The sequence below is a fragment of the Cricetulus griseus genome, chromosome 3 (assembly GCF_003668045.3).
Source record: "Cricetulus griseus strain 17A/GY chromosome 3, alternate assembly CriGri-PICRH-1.0, whole genome shotgun sequence".
Taxonomy (NCBI): domain Eukaryota; kingdom Metazoa; phylum Chordata; class Mammalia; order Rodentia; family Cricetidae; genus Cricetulus; species Cricetulus griseus.
Genome location: NC_048596.1, coordinates 129,859,869 through 129,879,373, shown reverse-complemented (window position 1 = coordinate 129,879,373; position 19,505 = coordinate 129,859,869). Strand labels below are relative to the sequence as shown.

Below are 19,505 nucleotides of genomic sequence, written 5' to 3'. Positions count from 1 at the left end.
GCAGCAATTTCTGTCAAGATCAGCAAAGGTGACAAAGGGAGAACTTGACTCAGAAACAAAAAATGAAAACAACTGACATGGCAATTCACAATTGGTAATATAAATGCTATGGTTTGAATACAGAGTGTCCCTCACAGGTGCATGTGTTTCAACAGTTGGCCCCCAGTTGGTGGTGCTGTTTTAGGAGGTTCTGGAACATTTGAAAAGTAAGGCCTAATTGCAGGAAGTGGGTATCTGGAGGCTGGGTTTTGAGGCTTACAGTCATGCTTCCTGCTCCATCTCTCCTTCCTTATCTCCCCAAAAGTGAACAGCATGCCCCATACTCTAAGCACCACAGCTCAGAGTCACTCTGGCCACCACACCTTCCACACCACTGAACCACAAGCCATGAGCCAAAACAAATCCTTCCTCCCCTCTGTCTATTTTGCCAGTTACTGGGTCAGAGTTAAAAATAACACAACCACTAACACACTTTTATGAATAATCAAATACAGGAGGACTTATTCTACCTGATTTTCAGAAAATGTAATACGGTGCACCCTTGTAATTAAACACCCCTACACACAAATCAGTTGAAAATAGTGAATATAGTGAGCACTCTGTCTTTCCACTCTTCTCTCCCTCGCCCTGCCCCCATCTAATCTTCAACAGACATACCAAATAAAAGTCTCAGCAACAAATGATAGACAAACAGATAGACAATGATATTAATTGCCATTTACAAACAGAGCCAGTGAGATGGCTTATCAGGTAAAGGCTTTTTCCCATCAAGCCACACAACCTGAATCCAATAATCAGAACCAACAAGGTGGAAGGAGAGAAGCAACTCTTGCAGGTTGCACACTCATCTGCCGGGGGGTGGGTGGGTGGGTGGGTGGGTGGGTGTGTGTGTGTGTGTGTGTGTGTGTGTGTGTGTGTGTGTGTGTGTGTGTGTGTAAGGATAAATAAAAATTAAAACGGTATATATTTCATAAACCTTAATTTTTTCTTAATTCTGCTAAAAGGCATAGGTTTGCAAACAGTGTACAAAAAAAGATACATTAAATGAAAACACTTGACAAAGAAAATGTTAACCAAAATTGAAACCTGTTCTTTGAAAGAAATCATTAAGAGATTAAAAAAAAAAAAAAAAAAAAAAAAAAAAGGTCCATGATACAATGGAGACAATTCAAAAAGGCCTTTTATCAGGAACTGTCCTAGTTCCTTATTTGAATTTGTTGTTTGGTATGAGACAGAGTCTGACCATGTGGCCCAAGCTGGCCTTGAATTAGCAATCCAATACCTCAGCATCCACAGCACAGGAATTACAGGTGTGTGTCAAGCCCAGCCTATCATGAAAATACAAAGATTTCTTATATAAAACACAAAGAAACCAATTTAAAATAGGCAAAAGATTCATTTCACCGAAGACATGGATAGCCAGTAAGTAAATGAAAAATGTTAAATATTATTAGTCATTAAGGATATGCAGCTTAAAGTTATAGCATGATACATGGACATGGTTATACTAACTAAAGTGGCTCAGCTTTGAAAGCAGACAATACAACATGCTGTTGAAAATAACAGAAACCAGAACTTTCACTCATTTTTGGTTGAGATGGTAAAGCCACACAATTACACTGGAAACTAAGAATCCTACTTGTTTATATTTTGCCATAAAAATAAAAACATATGTCCATATAAAAATTGTATTTGTTCAAATGTTCAGGTTGTATTCATAATACAGCTTCAAACTTGAAACAACCAAAATATCCATCAAAAGTGAATGTAGAAAATGCAACCTAGACAAAATGAAGCCTATCACTTATGTACAATAAACACAAATAAACTGGGAAAGCAGGATGATGAAGGTAGGGGGAGGCAGATACTTGTACAACTGTCCAACCTGTGGCTTCAATGCATACCAGAAGAATGAACATGGCCCAACACATTGGCAGATGGCATGCAAATGATCAGACAGCCCCACGAGTACACACTATGATTTCATTTAAAACTTTCCCAAGTTTGAGGTACCAACAAAAAATACACATGATCCACAATTCATAATATCTGAACAAAGTTTTAAAAGAAAAAAATTAAAGAAAAAGACCTGTAGAGTAAGGTGTGGTCTGAGGAAAGAAATCAAGACAGTAGAAGGAAGAATGAGAAAAAGTAGCCTATGCTTCTACCTCAATTATACATATTCTCTATTTCTGTCAAACAAAACATGAGCCTAGCTAGCACTATGCTGCGTAGGAAGTGGCCCTAAGCACTAATTCTTTAAGAAACAAAGGTCTGCTGATATAAAAGGACAAGCATTAGTGTCTTTCACAAGCTTATTAAAGAAGACTCAGATTTCTAATTAAATTTCTTCACCACAAGCACAAGATCTAATACTCACTTTGTGTGAACTACAGTTTGGTCTCAAGCTCTTTCCCTCTATCATCTTCTATTTATGAAAAGTCTTCCATTCAAGACAAAATGTAATATATATATATATGATTTTCAATTTTGATTCTTTTACTCAAAAATCTCTCTCCGTAATACCTTTTATACAAGTTTAATTAAAAATAAAACCTTTCTCTCCAGCTCAAATATCAATGCCTCATGAAGCATGCTCCATCACCTGCACACCCTTCCTGAACTCTGTCACCCGTCATAATTTTTTTATTTTTTGTTTTGTTTTATTTTGTTTTTCAAGACAGGGTTTCTCTGTGTAGCTTTGGAGGTTGTCCTGGCACTTGCTCTGCAGACCAGACTATCCTCAAACTCACAGAGATCCGCCTGCCTCTGCCTCCTGAGTATTGGGATTAAAAGCGTGCACCACCACCACCTGGCTGACACCAATAAAACATGGTATCTAATAGAATTTACCGCTCCTAAGCCACTACTACCTAGTAGCAAAGAACTACATCATGTATCTTTCTATTCTAAATCAATGCTATAAAAATAGTTAAGACAGTAGGATAAAGAATAGAGCCCATAAAAGGAGATGGGGGAAGGGCAAAATCAAAAGAAATTACCTTGGAGAGCTTCAGATTTCAGTGAAAATAAAAGAAATTTGGGAACGAATCAATAAAAAGCATTAATTTTGGCAAGTATTCATCCAAGTGAACAATAAGGAAGAAAGAAATACAAAATGTGCATTTTCCAATGGACATGGATATGGAACCAGGCACTGAAGCTAAATTCTACTCTGTGGATCCACACAGTCCACAAAAGATGTGTTCAAACCACAGAAATAGTGAGCACATCTCAAAAGAATGTCTGTTCAATGCATAGTCATAATGTCTTAACTTATGGAAACGATGAAAAAGAAATTAAAGCTCCTAAGTGAAGTTCCAATAACCAGCCTGTGGGAATACATACTGATTACATTTAAATAACACTCAAAAGGCAGGTGGATAACTCTTAAGCAGTTACTAATATCAAAAGGTTTTAATTTGTATTATAAATTGGAAGCAACGTATAGTGGGGCAGGACCACAAATCTGAGAGGAAAAAAAAAATAGGTGGAAGGAGCAGTATAACTTGATTTTCAAAAATTTAACATCTGAAGAAGTTACCGTTTCAGAAAATGCCACAGACTACATTGCTATAAGAATAAAAAGTACCACAGGGAGCCCTTGGCTGAATATAGTAGGCCCGATAACTCATATGTTTGTAAAAGTAAGGCATTCTCAATTTATACTACAGACATTAATCTTTAAATTAACCACCTTGTTTTTCAGGAGAAAAGCATGAGTCTAACAACAATCCAGAACTAGCATGCAAGTGCTATGAGAATGAGGCATGAGTATTTAATTTTGATGTGTCTATTTTTCCTCCAAATATTCTAGAGCCTCTAGCTAGCTCATTAATAGAAGGTGAATGCTGAAGTCTCTTCCCAACTAAAAACTTTATAGCAATTGGCAGTATAAGTCAATGGATCCCCTACCTGAAATAGATTTCAGAGAGCAGTGGTGGTAGAATAACTTACTCTAACATATTTCAATTAATTTTATTTTTTATAGAAAGGAAGACCACACACCATAACTTGACACAGAATGCTGTTACTGAAGAACAGCTGTGAATAAAGGAGGTATAACCAAAACCTTCCACCTGACCTCTGGAGCTGTCACACACTGAACTCTAACAAGACTTTGTGAAAAAGAGGCTAGCAAAAATCTAAAATTAAAACGAATAGATAAAATACATGGTGAAATGAAGGCAATAGCTGAATCCAGGCTAAAAGTAGGGAAGAAATACAAATCATTACAGAAATGCAGCACCAATAGTAAGATGTATCAGGGAAAATTGATTCAGGAGAGTTACAACACATCTTATGAGACACATGCATCCATATGTAATGCTCTTCATTTAATTTCTGTAAGTCTCCTACTTCACAATAACTCACAAGCCACAATACTTCATTCACATCAGCAAATTTTTTCATTGTAAAGTGCTACATTCTATGTACTTAGTATTACTTAACTGAACACAGCTGAAATTACATTATTTACCCTTTCTTTTAATGTGTCATTGGCAAAGTTTCTGAGTTTTGTTTCCCTATACTCACTGATCCTATGGACCTATATGGTTCTCTAATAGGAACACATATGCTGCATTACAAAAATGTGTATGCGCATATATGAATCAGGACACACACATTTTTAGCACCATCTACTAAAGAAGGAAGGAAGACAAGGAAGGGAGGAAGGGACAGAGAAAATAAGTAAATCTCACTGTAGCAATGAACACATCAGCATCCAGATGCGGATTTCTAAATACCATCCTCCAAAACAGGAAGTCAAGGATCTCTAGAAATGATTCTAGGGTTGAAATGGGGAGATACAAAGCCTGGAGTTTCTTTTAAGTGTTCAGAAAGAATATGGGTTATGTCAGAAGGACATAGGAGAAAGAGAAGAGCTTTTTAGTGGTCAAACCATAACAATCTGAGCAACATAATGTACATCAGACTACAACCTACAAAATAACATGGGCACCTTTTAGTCTGTGCTGATAATAATGAATCAACATATAAGTAAAGGAAAAGGAATGCCTCTTCATTAGAGAGGACTATCAATTTATAAATGGTTAAGGGAGAAAGAAACTACAAAATCACCAGTAGGTAAATTCCACAATGGTAAGTAGTGCTGTTAAGTCCCACTGATAAATGCTAAAATGAATGGATGAGAGTGTGAAGAGATACTGGAAATTAGCAGAGCTTCAAAATATCTCCCTGAAGATATGTATCAATTATAAAGAGAAAAACTGACTTTACAGAGAAGACAGCAAGCACCACCTTAATTAAAGGAACAGAGTAGCATCAATAATAGGTCACTGACATTATATACTCCAATACAAAACACACCTCCTGATAGAATACCATTACTTCAGGGACAATACTGCAAAAGAAATGCCATACCCCAAATATGAGGGAAGCATCAGTGAAACCTACACAGCAGGGCAATCTACAAAATAATGACTGTATTCCTCTCAGCACTTGTCTAAGAACAAGCAAAGAACAGAGATGAGAGAGTTAAGGAAACTAAAGAGATACAAGGAACAAGTTCAATGGAGTGGGATCCTAGAACAGAAGAGAGTTATTACGAATTTAATTGTTCAATGGTAACATTTCACTATTATGTTCCTGGTTTTGATAGTTACATTATGGTCCAACATTAGAGGAAGCTGCATGATACACAAACACTCTAAACTACTTTTTCAAGACATTTTATTCCCTAACATTATTCCACAGTCAAACTGAGGCTGTCTATTACTGGGAAAGGAAGAACATTTTTTAAAAACTATATTAGTCCAACTTATATAAAAATTAAATAAATTAAGATATTCCTATGATAATTCAAAATGCCTATCAATGACAAAGTACTCCATCACTCTGTTCCTATTAACATCCAATTTGTTATACTAGAAAGAATAATAGAATAAATACACACAGAATGACTTTTGCTGAGACATAAATGAGTATTGAAGAGTTCAATACTATATACTGTCTATATATAGAGAGATATAATTTCAAAAGTCCAAGTTAAAAATATAGAACACACATAATGACTAGGAAGATACTGACACATCCACTGATCCACTATATTATTCACCTCATTTTAAATTTTTAATTAAAATATAATTACATCATTTCTCCCACTTCCCTTTTCTCTCTTCAATACCTCTCATTTCCCCTCCCTTAGTACCTTCCATGCCCTCCCTCAAATTCATGGTCTCTTTTTTATTCCTGTACATAAACTATATACATGTAAGTATATAAAACATTTACTCCATCATTTGTAAATCTGATGTTTCACAATTTTTATTCACTACTTAACATCAGTTTTAATAGCTGGAGCAATTTAGCTACTACTGAGTAGCCACTTTTAATGTCTGGGGCATTAAATAGTCTGCTTTGTTTGGAAAAAAGAAGCCTTTATTGGGAGGGGTGTATGGTTTTCACATAAGACAATGGTGAAAATACAGCATTTGAAATTTTTCACTTCTATTTTTCAAAACCAAACACTAAATACTTTGAGATTTAGTGTTCAAGATAAGGTTCCTGCCTTAGGGCAGACATATCCTCAGAATTTTCCCTCTAATAGATAAGTCCTTTCACTTCCCTAACCACTTCATATCTCCTTTCCCATTCCTCTTCCAACACCCATCACAGGGCAAAATTCCTAAGCCATGTCATTACCAAGATCTGTTGCACTTCTGGTAGCAAAGTCATACATTACATTCTCTGACTACATTCTTCAAGGGCATATCTGAAATCTGCTCTTCCTTCTGTTCTTTCTCTATCAGTTGACAGTCCATTCCTTCCACAATTGCCCAATGCACAAAACATTCACTCCATCACAGATTCCTTTAGTCCTGCTTCTACATATAAAATACATCCGTTTCTTCAGTCCTCTCCCCACTACTGTTATCAAAGCTACTGTGCCCTTTTCCAGTGTAAACCTCCTAATCATTCTCTCTGACTACCAAACTCAACCATTCCAAATGTTGAAATAATTCTCCAAAGTGCAGCCAGATAGATCATGTTGCCATCACTCCCACTACCTAGGTTTGAATCCCAGACTCTACTCAGATAGAGCACTAAACAGTCCCACAAGCACGGCCTTTTTTATTAATTTCTTCCTGGACATAACATGTTTTGATTTTCAATGGATAAAATAAAATACCTTTAAAAAGCTTAAAGGTTTTTCATAACCTGGTCCCCATTTAACCTTATCTTCCACTATTACTTGGTGCACGTCCTCTCTTCCACTCAGCCATATGGTACTCGCAAATTTCTTTAAAGCAATCTGAGTTCTTCTCCTTCACACACACCTAGTCAGCTCTATTCTCCCTCTTCATAAGGCTAAGTCTCATTCACATTCTTTGTTTTGTTTTTCTTGAAGAACAGTGTATCTTTATTTAAAAGGTTCATAGTGGGTGGGGCCCTGTAAAACTTCTCCTTTTCGTGTTAAGTAAGTCTATTGGTTTTGTACTTCTTTGGTTCTTGCTTAGGTAGCTATATTGTTAAGGTATAGTGGGTGTACCTTCTCTGTCCTATCTTGGAGACACACAGCAAACTTCCTGGTCCTCTAGCTCTTACAAAGTTTCTGCCCACTCTTCCTAAATATTCCCTGAGCCTTGGAAGCAGGAGTTCTGTTGAAGATGCATCAGTTAGGCTTCAATTCGGATATCAATTCCTTAACTGCTCCTTCTACGTATTTCTACAGTATTCAATGCTGCATGCATTAAACACATCAAAATCAAGCAACCAGCCAAATCGGAATACAAACACGGAATACAAACTCTCAAGCTAACTATGAAAGCCAAGCCTTGTTCAAGTATACTCCCCAGCACCTCAATGAAACAAATAAATAAGGTAGTGAAAACTAAAGTAAAATTACCAAATTAACAGAATAGATAGAAAAATAACTCTGATACCTCACTCAAGAGCAAATATTCTTTGCACCATACATTGTGGCATTAATTTTACTTCCATAAAAAATTGAATGCTAACTAGGTATACAACATGTGAAAAAAATTAATAAAGATTTAGATGTAAACTCATTTTATAATTTGGTTAAAAAAAACAAAACATAAAGCAACAATGTCAAGATTACACATTCATATGCATTAATTATATATTTTAATCACAGGAATTAATTGTTTAAAAGTGAAAAAATCTAGTTTATCATTTATTCTAATACAGCAAAGTTATAAAACTAACATGAATTAGCAACTCACTTAAAAGAACAAATTCCACAAAATTAAAACATAACAAATATCAGAGTATTAATTTTGATATGAGGCAACACTGAATCATTTTGATCATATATTATAAGCATATGGCTAACCGCCATGTTCAAAGTATTATAAAACACACTTACTGAAAATATAGACTTATGAAATAGGATTAGTGCACCCATGAAGCTCAAAATATAATTTGGAAACAAGGACCAACCACTGAAGAACTAACTAGAAGAATCAGGTCCTAAGAATCATGCCTTACTTGAGATTGTTAACATTTCAAAGACAACAGAAATGGGCTGGTATAGACAAGCCCCTGGATTTGATGGTGGAGAGGGGAGTCTTTCTTCTCCCAAGTTTTGGAATGTAAAGACAAATTACAAACTACCACCTGAGAAACCAACATAAGCTACATATTTCTTTGTTTGACAAATTAAAAGAACCCTAAAACAATGCAACTTCAATGACATATCTACTACCCAGTTCTTTATACTCTTAATTCATTTAAAGGTGTGGGGGGGTGTAGTTCAGGAAAGGGCTCAGCACTGGATATTCTTCCAAAGGCCATGGGTTCAATTTCCAGTACTCACATAGTGGCTCACAACTCTCTGTTACTCCAGTTCTAGGGGATCCAATGTCCTCTTCCAGCCTCTGCAGGCACCATGCACTGAAGTGATACAAAGATATACATGCAGGCAACACACTCATACATACAAAATACCTTTTTAATTAAAAAAAAAAAATCACGTTACAGCTAATTCTAGAATGGCAGCAAGAAAATCCTAAGGATTATTCCAGACTATCTTATTTTTCTACGAAATAAGGATCCAAAAATAAAAACATGTCAAAATAAGCAATGAGTGAAACCAAAGAGTTACCACTGACCAAATGTGGGTTAATTTGAAATATTTTTCAAAATGTGTAAGGACAATAATAGAAAATAACTTATGTGATAAAAAAAACCTATGAATTCATATTGGTATCAATGAAACAGGTAAGAAAGAAAATCCCTTTACAACAGAATGGAGTACCCTCCACATAGTGTAAAAAAAGTGGGAGAAAAATACCATCTGCAATTACTGTGTGTGTGTGTTTGTGTGTGTGTGTGTGTGTGTGTGTGTGTGTGTGTGTGTACCTGACTCAAGCAAGAATCACCAAGTGTGTGTGTGTGTGTGTGTGTGTGTGTGTGTGTGTGTGTGTGTACCTGACTCAAGCAAGAATCACCAAGGAATGCCAAAACCATTATCTGAACATTTTTAGGTAAACTGAAACAGATGCTTCAACAACAACAAAGGAGATGGTGACACCTTTTATAATAGAAAAAAACTGGCAGGAAAAACTTTCACTGAGCAATCACAGTAAACAGCACAGCATCCTCGGGCTGACATTAAATTACCACCAGATGTGATGAAGCACATGTCATCACTTAACATGGAATTATGCCAGAAGGACATTACCTGAATGTAATTACAAAGAAAGCAAAAGAAATCTTAACTGATGGATAATCCTACCAAAATAAAGACCCTACATTCTTTAAAACTATTAATGATAGGAAAGACCGAAAATGGTTTTAGAACTGTTTCAGAGTTAAACAATGCAAAAGCTAACACAACTAGATGCAACACATAACATCAGAATGAAAAATGTTATTAAAAAAATATTACTGGCACAGCTGGAGACTATTTGAGTATGAACTATATCAAATAATAATATCAACATTAAATTTCTTATACCTACCATACAGTGATTATGGAAGAATGTGTCCCATTTACTAAGAGGTACCAGATGAAGCATTTAGGAGGAAAGGAGCAAAATGTGCATAACTTACTATCAAACAATTCAACAATAAAAATAATGGAAAAAGGAAGAAGAAAAGAGAGTTAGAAAAAGAAGAAGAAAAGAGGAGCTATACTGCAGGCTCCTGATATCACAGTACAGTGTATGTTAATAGCACATGTTGCTTGAGTGGTTTCCTTGTTAACAATGTACACACACATTCACTAAGCATTCCCAGCCATTACTATTCAGGCACCTGTATGTTTGGTCTTAGCCATGTTTCTGATCTTAATCAAACAAACATGCATTCCTTGGCATCGTCCAGAAGATGTAGAAAAGGAGCTTCAAACTGTAAATAAAGCAATGTTTCTAGACCCTGTGGTCACTCTGCAAGCACAAAGAGTGACCAAAAAAAAAAAAAAAAAAATGGAAGTGATAAAGCAAATGTGGCAAATGTTGACAACTGGCCAACCTAGATGACAGGTCACTGCATTACTCTTACTTTCTCAAAGCTGGAATTTTTTCCAATTATTTTTTAATTTAAAAAAAATCTTATTTTACATACCAATCCCAGTTCCCTCCTCCTCCCATCTTCCCATTCCCCCCACCATCTCCCCATGCCCTCCTCAAAGAGGGTGAAGCCTCCATGGGGGGGGGGGTCATCAAAGTCTGTCACATCACTTGGGGCAGGACCAAGGCCCTCCGCCATGTATCTAGGCTGAGTGAGTAACCCTCCATAGGGAATAGGTTCCAAAAAAGCCCATTCATGAACTAGGGATAATACTGGTTCCACTGCCAGATGCCCCATAGACTGCCCAAGGCCCTCAACTGACACCCTCATTCAGGGGGCCTGGTTCAGTCTTTTATGCAGGTTCCCCAGCTGTCAGTCTGGAGTCCATGGAGTCCACTCCCACTTACTCAGGTCAGCTGTTTCTGTGGGTTTCCCCAACATGATCTTGACCCCTTTGCTCATCACTCCTCCCTCTCTACAGCTGGATTCCAGGAGTTCGGCTCGGCTCAGCGCTTAGCTGTGAATCTCTGCTTCTGCTTCCATGAGCTACTGGATGAAGGCTCTATCAATGCATTTAAGGTAGTCATCAATCTCATTATAGGAGAAGGGCATTTAAGGTAGCCTCTCCACTATTGCTTAGATTCTTAGGTGGGGTCATCCTTGTGGATTCCCGGCAATCTCCCTACTGCCAAGTTTCTTGTTAAGCCCATAACAGCTCCCTCCATTAAGATATCTCTTTCCCTGCTCTCCTTCTCTGTTCTTCCCCCAACTAGACCTTCCTGATCCCTCATGTTCTCCTTCCTCCCTCCCCATCTTCCCTCCTCTTTCTCCTATCTCCATCCCCCAAATTATTTTAAGCCTTCTGTCAATACTAAAATTTTACATCTGGGAAAATTAAATCACATCTGAAAGGAAAAACTTAACCACTAGCTTCTTCACTCCCTTTCATAATCTATGTGATCAAATTAAATCTATCACACTAACAAAAATGTCTTCAGTATCAAAAACAATATGCTAAAGGAGTACTTCTAAGTCAATTGTTTTACCATGTGGAATGATTTTCACTATTACAAATGATGGGTAGGTTCCTAGTGTTGGCCACAAGTTTCAAATTTTTCCTTGGCAATACAGATGCTAGTAGTACATTTCTTGAACAATGTGTTAAATTGGAACCTTTTTCTGAAGAAAAAAAAATGTGAAATTAGCTGGATAAACTGAAAGGAGAGAATAGAAGGAGGGAGAATTTGGGTGAGTAAGGAACAAAAGATTATATATCTCAAAACAGAAATAAATACACCCTTTAGTCAGCAGGGCTACCATCACCTTAAGAGAAAGCAACTGACTTTCAGGAAATGTCACTGGCCCTCAAGAGCTCTTTAATTCCTTTATAATGATGAAAATATGCTAATACAGAAAATGCATGTTAGGGTTTGTGATCTATAAAGTAAAATTTTAAAAATCGGAGTTGAGAAAATGGGATGTCAATTATTCCAGTTGATTAGAGCAACCAACTTCAACATTTCCTCAGAATTCACTCCTTAACAATATGGTAGATACAGACCATAGGCGAGCTGGTCTCTGATCTAGCAGGAGAGGGGCATCAGTTACAATACCCCAAAATGAGATTTATTCTACAAATGATCTATGTATCCAGGGCTTACAAGCATACAAGAACAGAAAGAAAAACTCATCAGGAGAGATTAAAGCTGGAATCATGGATGAGATAACATTTGAACTAGGACTTAACGGATAAGTAGTTCAGTAAGTCTATGAGCAGGAGACCATTACAACCACCAGAGAAAATTCGAAGAAAGACACAGGAACATTCCCATACTCGGTATCTTCCAAGTGCAGCCAGTGTGTTGTTAATGACTGACAAGATCTTGCTACCTTTGTGGAGTTCATATTCAGATAATGGAAAAGAAACCACAAACAGAGCGAACACTGAACAAATCAGACTACACCTAAGTGCCTTAAAGGAAATAATCTACATGTGAGTGTCATGGTTAATTTTTTCTTGGGGGGGGGGGAAGTCAATTTGAAACTGGCCTGTTAGCTGAAACAAATCTCAATTGAAAAAAAGTCACATCGGATTGTCCTATGGGCAAATCTGTGAAGTATCTTCTTGATTAATAGTTAATGTAGGAGGGCCCAGCCCACTGCAGGTAGTGTCACCCTTGAACAGGTGGTCCAATGTTGCGTAAGAAAGCAGGCTGCACAAGTCACGGACATCAAGCCAGTAAGCAGCAGTCCTATGTGGCTTCTGCTTCAGTTCCTGCCTCCAAGTTCCTGCCTTGAGTTCCATGCCCTTGAGGGATGGAAGCTGGAGGATCAAAAACTCAAGGTCATCCTCAGCCACACAGCAAATTCAAATACAAATTGAACAGCCTAGGCTTGTCTCAAGAAAAAGTGAGTAGGTGTGAAGGTGGGAGAGCTCACAGGAGGCTACTGGAGTAAATTACTAAAAGACAAAAATAACTTAGACTAAAGAAGCAATAGAGACTAAAAAGATGTGCTGAAGATAAACTGTGAAGAACAGGACTTGTGGATGAATTAGATTTGAGAATGAAACAAAAGTATTTTATTTCTGGCTTGAATGAAGTCATGTACTAAGATAGAAAGGCCAGTAGAAACACAAGATTGTGGAAGGAAGAAAAATAGTGGAGAGGAAATTCTAGCTCTATTCTAGATATATTATGTTTGATATTCCAAATAGATGTCTAAGTAAGCTCAGGAGAATTCTAATCTAGAAAGTTAGAAGGGAGGAGTTACCACCTTGAAAACAAATGGTTATTTAGGTAAAGAGCACTCGGCTGGTCTAGGCTATGGCTGACTGTAAGTCTGAAAAGACTAGAATGGAAGATCTTAAGAAGTGAGCCATTAACTAAATGCAGCCACAGTAGCAGAACAGCAACAGTACAAAAAAAAATTGCACACTATGGGAAACTTTACGGAATCCACTCAACAACTCTATGGAGACGATGCTACTATCAGTATTTTAAACAATGAACGGGCCTCAAACAGAGACAGGACTTCTCGAAGAACACTAGGTAGAGGGGTTATTTTCACTTAACAGTCTGATTTTAGAGGGCTATCTCTTAACTTAGTCTTACAGCTCCTCTACTTATCTTTCACATGCCTTCAAAATTTTTGTTTCTGTTTTTGGTTTTAAATAAACTGGCACGTAGGGATGAAACTGGTTCAGTTGTTAAACGCACTTATTGTTCTTGAAGAGGATCTGTTCCTGTTCCCAGAATCCACATGGTGGCCCACAACCATTCTTAACACCAATTTCAAAGGATCCAACACCCTCTTCAACCTCTGAGGATACAAGGTACATGTGGTAGTCATACGTATGCAGGCAAAATACTCACATATAAAATAAGCTTTAAAAAAGACAGAACTGACACACTGGTCTGAATTTTAGAAATACAATTCTAGTCTTACATAGTAGATGAACTTCTAAGAGTAGGGACCAAAGGTGCAGCATTATGCAATGCCAGAGCATCTTGTTTTGTTTAAAAAAAAAAAAAAAAAACAGAAAAACAAAAACAAAAAATTACATGTTATCTTACCAGGTCAAACAGAAAGCAGTTCATTGCTCCAAGAGTCACAAGTCATATCTCAAACAAATCCAGCCAAGCTGTATATGCATGCTGCTAGTCACAAAAACAAGAAGAAAAGGACTAGCTCATATAATGCTAACTCACCATCCATTACTGTATTCCTGCATAGAAAATAAAACTAACATTAATCCAAAAAAGCCATTAAAAGATGTGCCTTGAAGGGCTGGATGTAGCTGCCACACATGAGTTATGCCCTGGGTTTGATCCTCAGTCATGTAAGAAAAGATATGCCTTTACTGGCATTTGCTAGAAATATGATTAATATCTGGTTTCACCTATGTTAGAAAGAGCTCTCTGGTTTCTGCACCACCAAGTGCTAACTAATCAAAATAAATTATCTAACACTATATAATACTGTATAAATACGGTGTTCCATCTCACACACATTCTAATGTTTTAAACTTAGCTACTTGTGATTTCACGTTCAATTACTATTAAGATACTCAATATTAAAATTAAATGTGATATTTATCAACTAGATCCAGTTAATACAAATACTGCTAAAGTCTGTAAAACTTAGTATTAAAGTAATTGCTAAATTAAAGCCAGCACAGATCCTATGCTATAACAGACGACTTTCAAATTAGCAAATGAGCTTACACTACTTAATTGTAATAAACTGGACAGAGGGTGCACACTGGAACACAGCTAATGTAAATGCAGGTGAAGTCATTTAGCTTCACAGGCAAAATGACATATGAAAAAATCAGAAATTATTTACTAATGAAAAGCTATTCCAGGGAGGTTGAACAAATACTTTTTTTCTAAATTCAAATTTTAAAGATCATATCTTGAAAAGAACTCTCATAACTAATACAAGACATAATTCACTGAGGAACTGGAATACTACTGATATTCAAATCTAATTCTAAAACAATTGGGGCAGAGTGAGACTAGAAACAAGTCACAATCGTATATCAAAAATCTAAAGTGAAACAGTCAATGAAACATTTTATATATGATCTGACACTGGCACTAGGATATTTTTTCAAAATAGACACATGAGCATTCTCCTATACTAAGTCCTTTGTGTCACAAACACTAAGCATTCACACTAACATACATATATAATCTTCATAGGAAAAGACATATGAAAGGAAGGAAGGAAGGAAGGAAGGAAGGAAGGAAGGTAGGAAGGAAGGAAGGAGACAGGGTAACAAGAGTTTCTGTACATCAAGGCTCAAGCAGTGAGCCATGAACTCATCTCATTTAAATTCTAATACCATGGGACAGGTGGCACAATTCTTTTCCGCTTTACTGATAGTAGTTCATTACTTTTTTCAGTAGTAAAGTTAGCATCTAAATCAAGATCTGACTTAAAAAAAAAAATCAAAGCACCTTCCTTCAAAGCTTTCAAAATCAGAATCCTTTCATGAGCTTATCTACCTTAAAAATTCACTCAATATACCTATTTACTCTTCTTTACTTAAACTAGAGAAGTCACTCACTTTTCAATTTATGAAGAACACATTTACAAATCTCTTTAATCTTGTAAAACAGCAACAGTGATCATTTTCAATACACAAAGCAGGATTCTCATTGCCCCTTCACTGATAAAAAGCTTACACCAGACTTTGTAACATTCCTATGAACCAGGAGTTTATCTTTAACAGGGGAGTATGATATGATAAGGCAGAATGTTTGAAATTTAAATACCTCAGAAAATCCATGATTTTCATCAATGTATGTTACAATGAATTCCTCTTTTTACCAGATTAAAAGATGCAAGAGATAGTTTTCCAAATGGACTGACAAGCATGCCACTTTCCAAAAACAAATTTGATTGTGGATCCCTCCTAAATCAGAACACAATCTACTAAGATTTAACTACACTAGAAAACTTCACCTTCAAATACGAAGCTTTAGTGAAAAAATACTGAATCAGTATTTAAAACAACTCAACATTTAAAAAACTGTATTTCCAATTGCATTTACTAAAACCAAACAAACAAACAAAAAACCTTTGTCACCTATACCTGTTGTAGAAACATAAAAACTACATAGAGAATCAAATTATTCTCAAGGCATAATTCAACATCCTAACACTACAATCATTTTTAAGCCTCAGCTCTCCTTCCTTTGATCACCCTCCAATTCTTCAACTTATTATCTTATAAGAAGAGTTAGTGCAATTTTACCTTCATGAAAGACTATGATTTTATGTCTAACAACAGTATAAATTAAAGGAAATACATTTGTATTTAGAGAGGTCACCGTTCTTCACAAGCATTGACTGCTTTAGTACATACATATTTTTTCAAAATCCTCTTGCAACAAGAATTATTAATCTAGAGTCTGAAAGCATGAAAACAGCCAGTTTTAGCTCTCCAGAGTGCTTTCACTATTTTAACATTATCCTCTCAACTTTTACAACTAAGAATTAAAAGTAATTCCAGTTCAATAAATCCACAGCAAATACTAACTTTTACTGTCTTATATGAAACACAGATAAGTTCTAGTAAACACTCCATTTGTATAACATTACATTTACTATCATTTTAATCATCTTTGAGGGAACTTGTCTCCCTAAAAGTTGCAATTTACAAGAAAAGAAAGTCAGAGCTCTGCAAAGATACACAAAACAAAACGGAATATACAAGTGTCATAATAGCATAATAGTTGCTTCATCCACATTTCCGAAATTCACATTAAAAGAAATGTCATTTTAATATGTTTGGGTAAAAAAAAAAAAAAACACTACTTTGTTTACCTTTTCCACAGACTGTTCAAGCACTGCCAAGGTAACAGAGATTTTAAAACTGACAACTAGACTACTTAGCAGTTGCCAAAACAACGCAGCTGGATTCTTAAAGGGAAAGTACTCTTGTGTAATATACACCTAATTGCTGCTCTAGAGAACTCACTGTCACACAGTAATGGATACAAGACATAAGGGAAACACACTGAGCTACAAACTTGAAAATGGTTATACAATATTAGTTTTCAAATGCGTATACCGTTGTCAACACATCGCAGCGGGTCTTCCAATTGCAGTTACTGGAACCCCAATTTCATAGTAAACTAACAAACAGGTTCACGCAATGTTGTGTTCTATCTACACACGGTTCCCTACTGGATCGTGACAGGAGGCTAGCTTCAGAGCTTAGGGAGCCTACTCAAGGTCTGAGCAAGAATTTGATAGTTACACTTTCGCAGGGAGAGGGAGGAAATGCTAATTCAGAAACGCTCACCTTTCCCAAACTTGTCTGCATTATTACCTATCTCTAATCCTCAACTGTCCAAAAACAGATGACATCGAACCCAAAGGCAAAGTTTCCATCTCACTACGCGCCCCCTGCGTGGCGGGATCGACTCAACCGCAGCCGGCAGGGAGCGGGTCCCTTCTGCAGCCCCCACTTCCCGAGACCTTGCCCCGCACCCGCAGGTGCTCGGATCACGGCCGCCGCCCGGGCCAGCCCCAGCCACACACACACACCCTGCCACCGACATCCCCACCGCGGAGTTCGGACCCCTACCTTCCTCCCCGGCGAACCAGCCTTGCCCCGAAGCCCAAGTGGGGTAACTTCAAGTGCGAGCACAGGGCCGGACACCCCCCAACACCCGCCGCGCACTGGAGGTCTAGCGCGCTGGAGGACCCCGAGGTTCGCGAAGCTGGAGAATTGGACCGAGCGGCTCCGCGGCCCCCTGGGAACTCCGTCAACTTTCAGGGAGGAGCGGTGCGACGCGGCGGAGGCCCCCGAGGTGGCGCGCTCAGGGAGGTGGCCCACGACGGTCCCCCCCACCGCCCCTGCCGCCGCCGCCGCCGCGCCCGCAGCCCCCGGGCCCGCCCCGGGGCACCCCGCCCCCACCGCGCGCCGCCGCGCCCTCCGTTTTCCCGAGGGCCCCACCGCCCCGCGCCCAGCCTCGCCCCGGTCCCCGGAGCCCCGCGGGCGCCCCTCCTCGGCCGCGCCGCACCCCCCCCACGCCCCAGCGCCCCACCTCAGTGCGGCCCGACCCCTCCCCAGCCGCCGCCACATCCCCGCAGCCCACGGCCCCTCACCGGGTCTCCGCTACAGCCGGCGGGCGCGCACACACCGCAGCCCCGGCCCGGCCCGCCACAGCACTCCGCGCCGCCCGGAGCCGCCTCCTTCAGCCCGGGACTCGCCGGGACATCCGCGCGCACGGATCCCCACACCGGGGCTATTTTTAGGAGTCAGGCCTCGGCCAGACCGGAACTCGTTCTTCGCCGAGCGCGTGCGCACTGCGCAGACGCCTTGGTGTCCCTCCGCCAGCCTTGCCTCTCCCTTCCTCTCGGCTTCCTCTCTTTCTTCTTTCTCGAGGTGCCCCTTTAGGGCTGATTTCTCCTCTCGGTGGGTCCTGAAGGTCTTGGCACGGGCCAGGCAAGGGGACAGGCAGACAGAATCGCGCCGTGTGAACAGCTACCGCTGCTCCACAAGGACATTAGGGGCGGACTATGTTTTTCCGGGTGGGTGAGGAGACAGATCACCCGGCACAGGAAGGAGATGACGGCGGCTTGGCGCCGGGGCTGCAGGCTGGAGCGCTCTTCCCTCTGAAGGAGCGTGTTCTCCTGGAAGGGATACTGGTCACTTGATGAGGGCCTGGGCGCCTCCCTGGGCGTGGCGGGTCGGCGGCGTCGCGCCCCCACCGCCTCCTGGACCAGCCCACGGCTCCGGTGACGCCACGCGTGACCGGTCCCAGCGCTTGGTCCACGACCACAGCTGAGTCCGGACACCGCGGGGTTGGCCCAGACGCGCGGGGCCGAGGCCAGCTCCTCGTCCTCGTGCGTGCTGGGCCTGCCCAGACATCGGCTCGCCACGCCCTCACTGTGGTCAGGGCCACACCTGTGTCCCGGCCTGGACAGCAGCCGGGTCACCCACGCTGGGCAAGCACAGTTGGACTCCGTCCCTGGCCACTCCATCCCAGCCGGGGCTTGGAAAGCAAACGACTTCTTGAGAATGAAGCAACCTGCCTATCCGGGCTGTTGATAATAGTATATATAGCTTTAGAGCTAAACCGTGTCTCACTTAATCCTCACCTCCCCATAAAGTTCATCTCACTCTCTGTTCCCTTTTGACAGATAAAGGGAAATTGAGAACCACTTTGACTAGGCAGGGCCACAAAGCGTCAGAGAAGGTTAATGAAGACTTGAACTCCTAACCATTCGGCGAACTGATTTTTCTAAGAGGGAAAAGAAGTCATTGAGACTGGTTGTGTTTTGTTAGGTTACTGATTTTTGCCAAGAGAGATCTATTAGAAGTGAGCCTCTGCTGGTCCTCATCCCTAAAGTTGCCGCCTCTGTAGAGGTCTTAGCTTTGGATTGTTTGTCCGAACCCAGAGGTGCCACGCAATGGACATAGATCCAAATGCATATTTCCACTCGAAGATGAGAGATTCAATCTTGTGTTCAAGACTGTAAAA

General features: G+C 39.5%; 1 protein-coding gene across 3 annotated transcripts in view; it reads right to left on the bottom strand.

Annotated features, from left to right (window-relative positions):
* Mef2a (myocyte enhancer factor 2A) overlaps positions 1 to 18,844 on the bottom strand; it is a 132,353-nt gene extending 113,509 nt beyond the window's left edge. For 2 of the 3 annotated variants that reach the window (XM_027408111.2, XM_035442462.1), the window contains exon 1: positions 18,127 to 18,844. The gene's annotated coding sequence lies outside the window, so the exon portion shown is untranslated. The remainder of the gene's footprint in view (positions 1 to 18,126) is intronic. The other variant, XM_027408112.2, reaches the window with a different exon arrangement.
* Between the last annotated feature and the right edge of the window lie 661 nt (positions 18,845 to 19,505).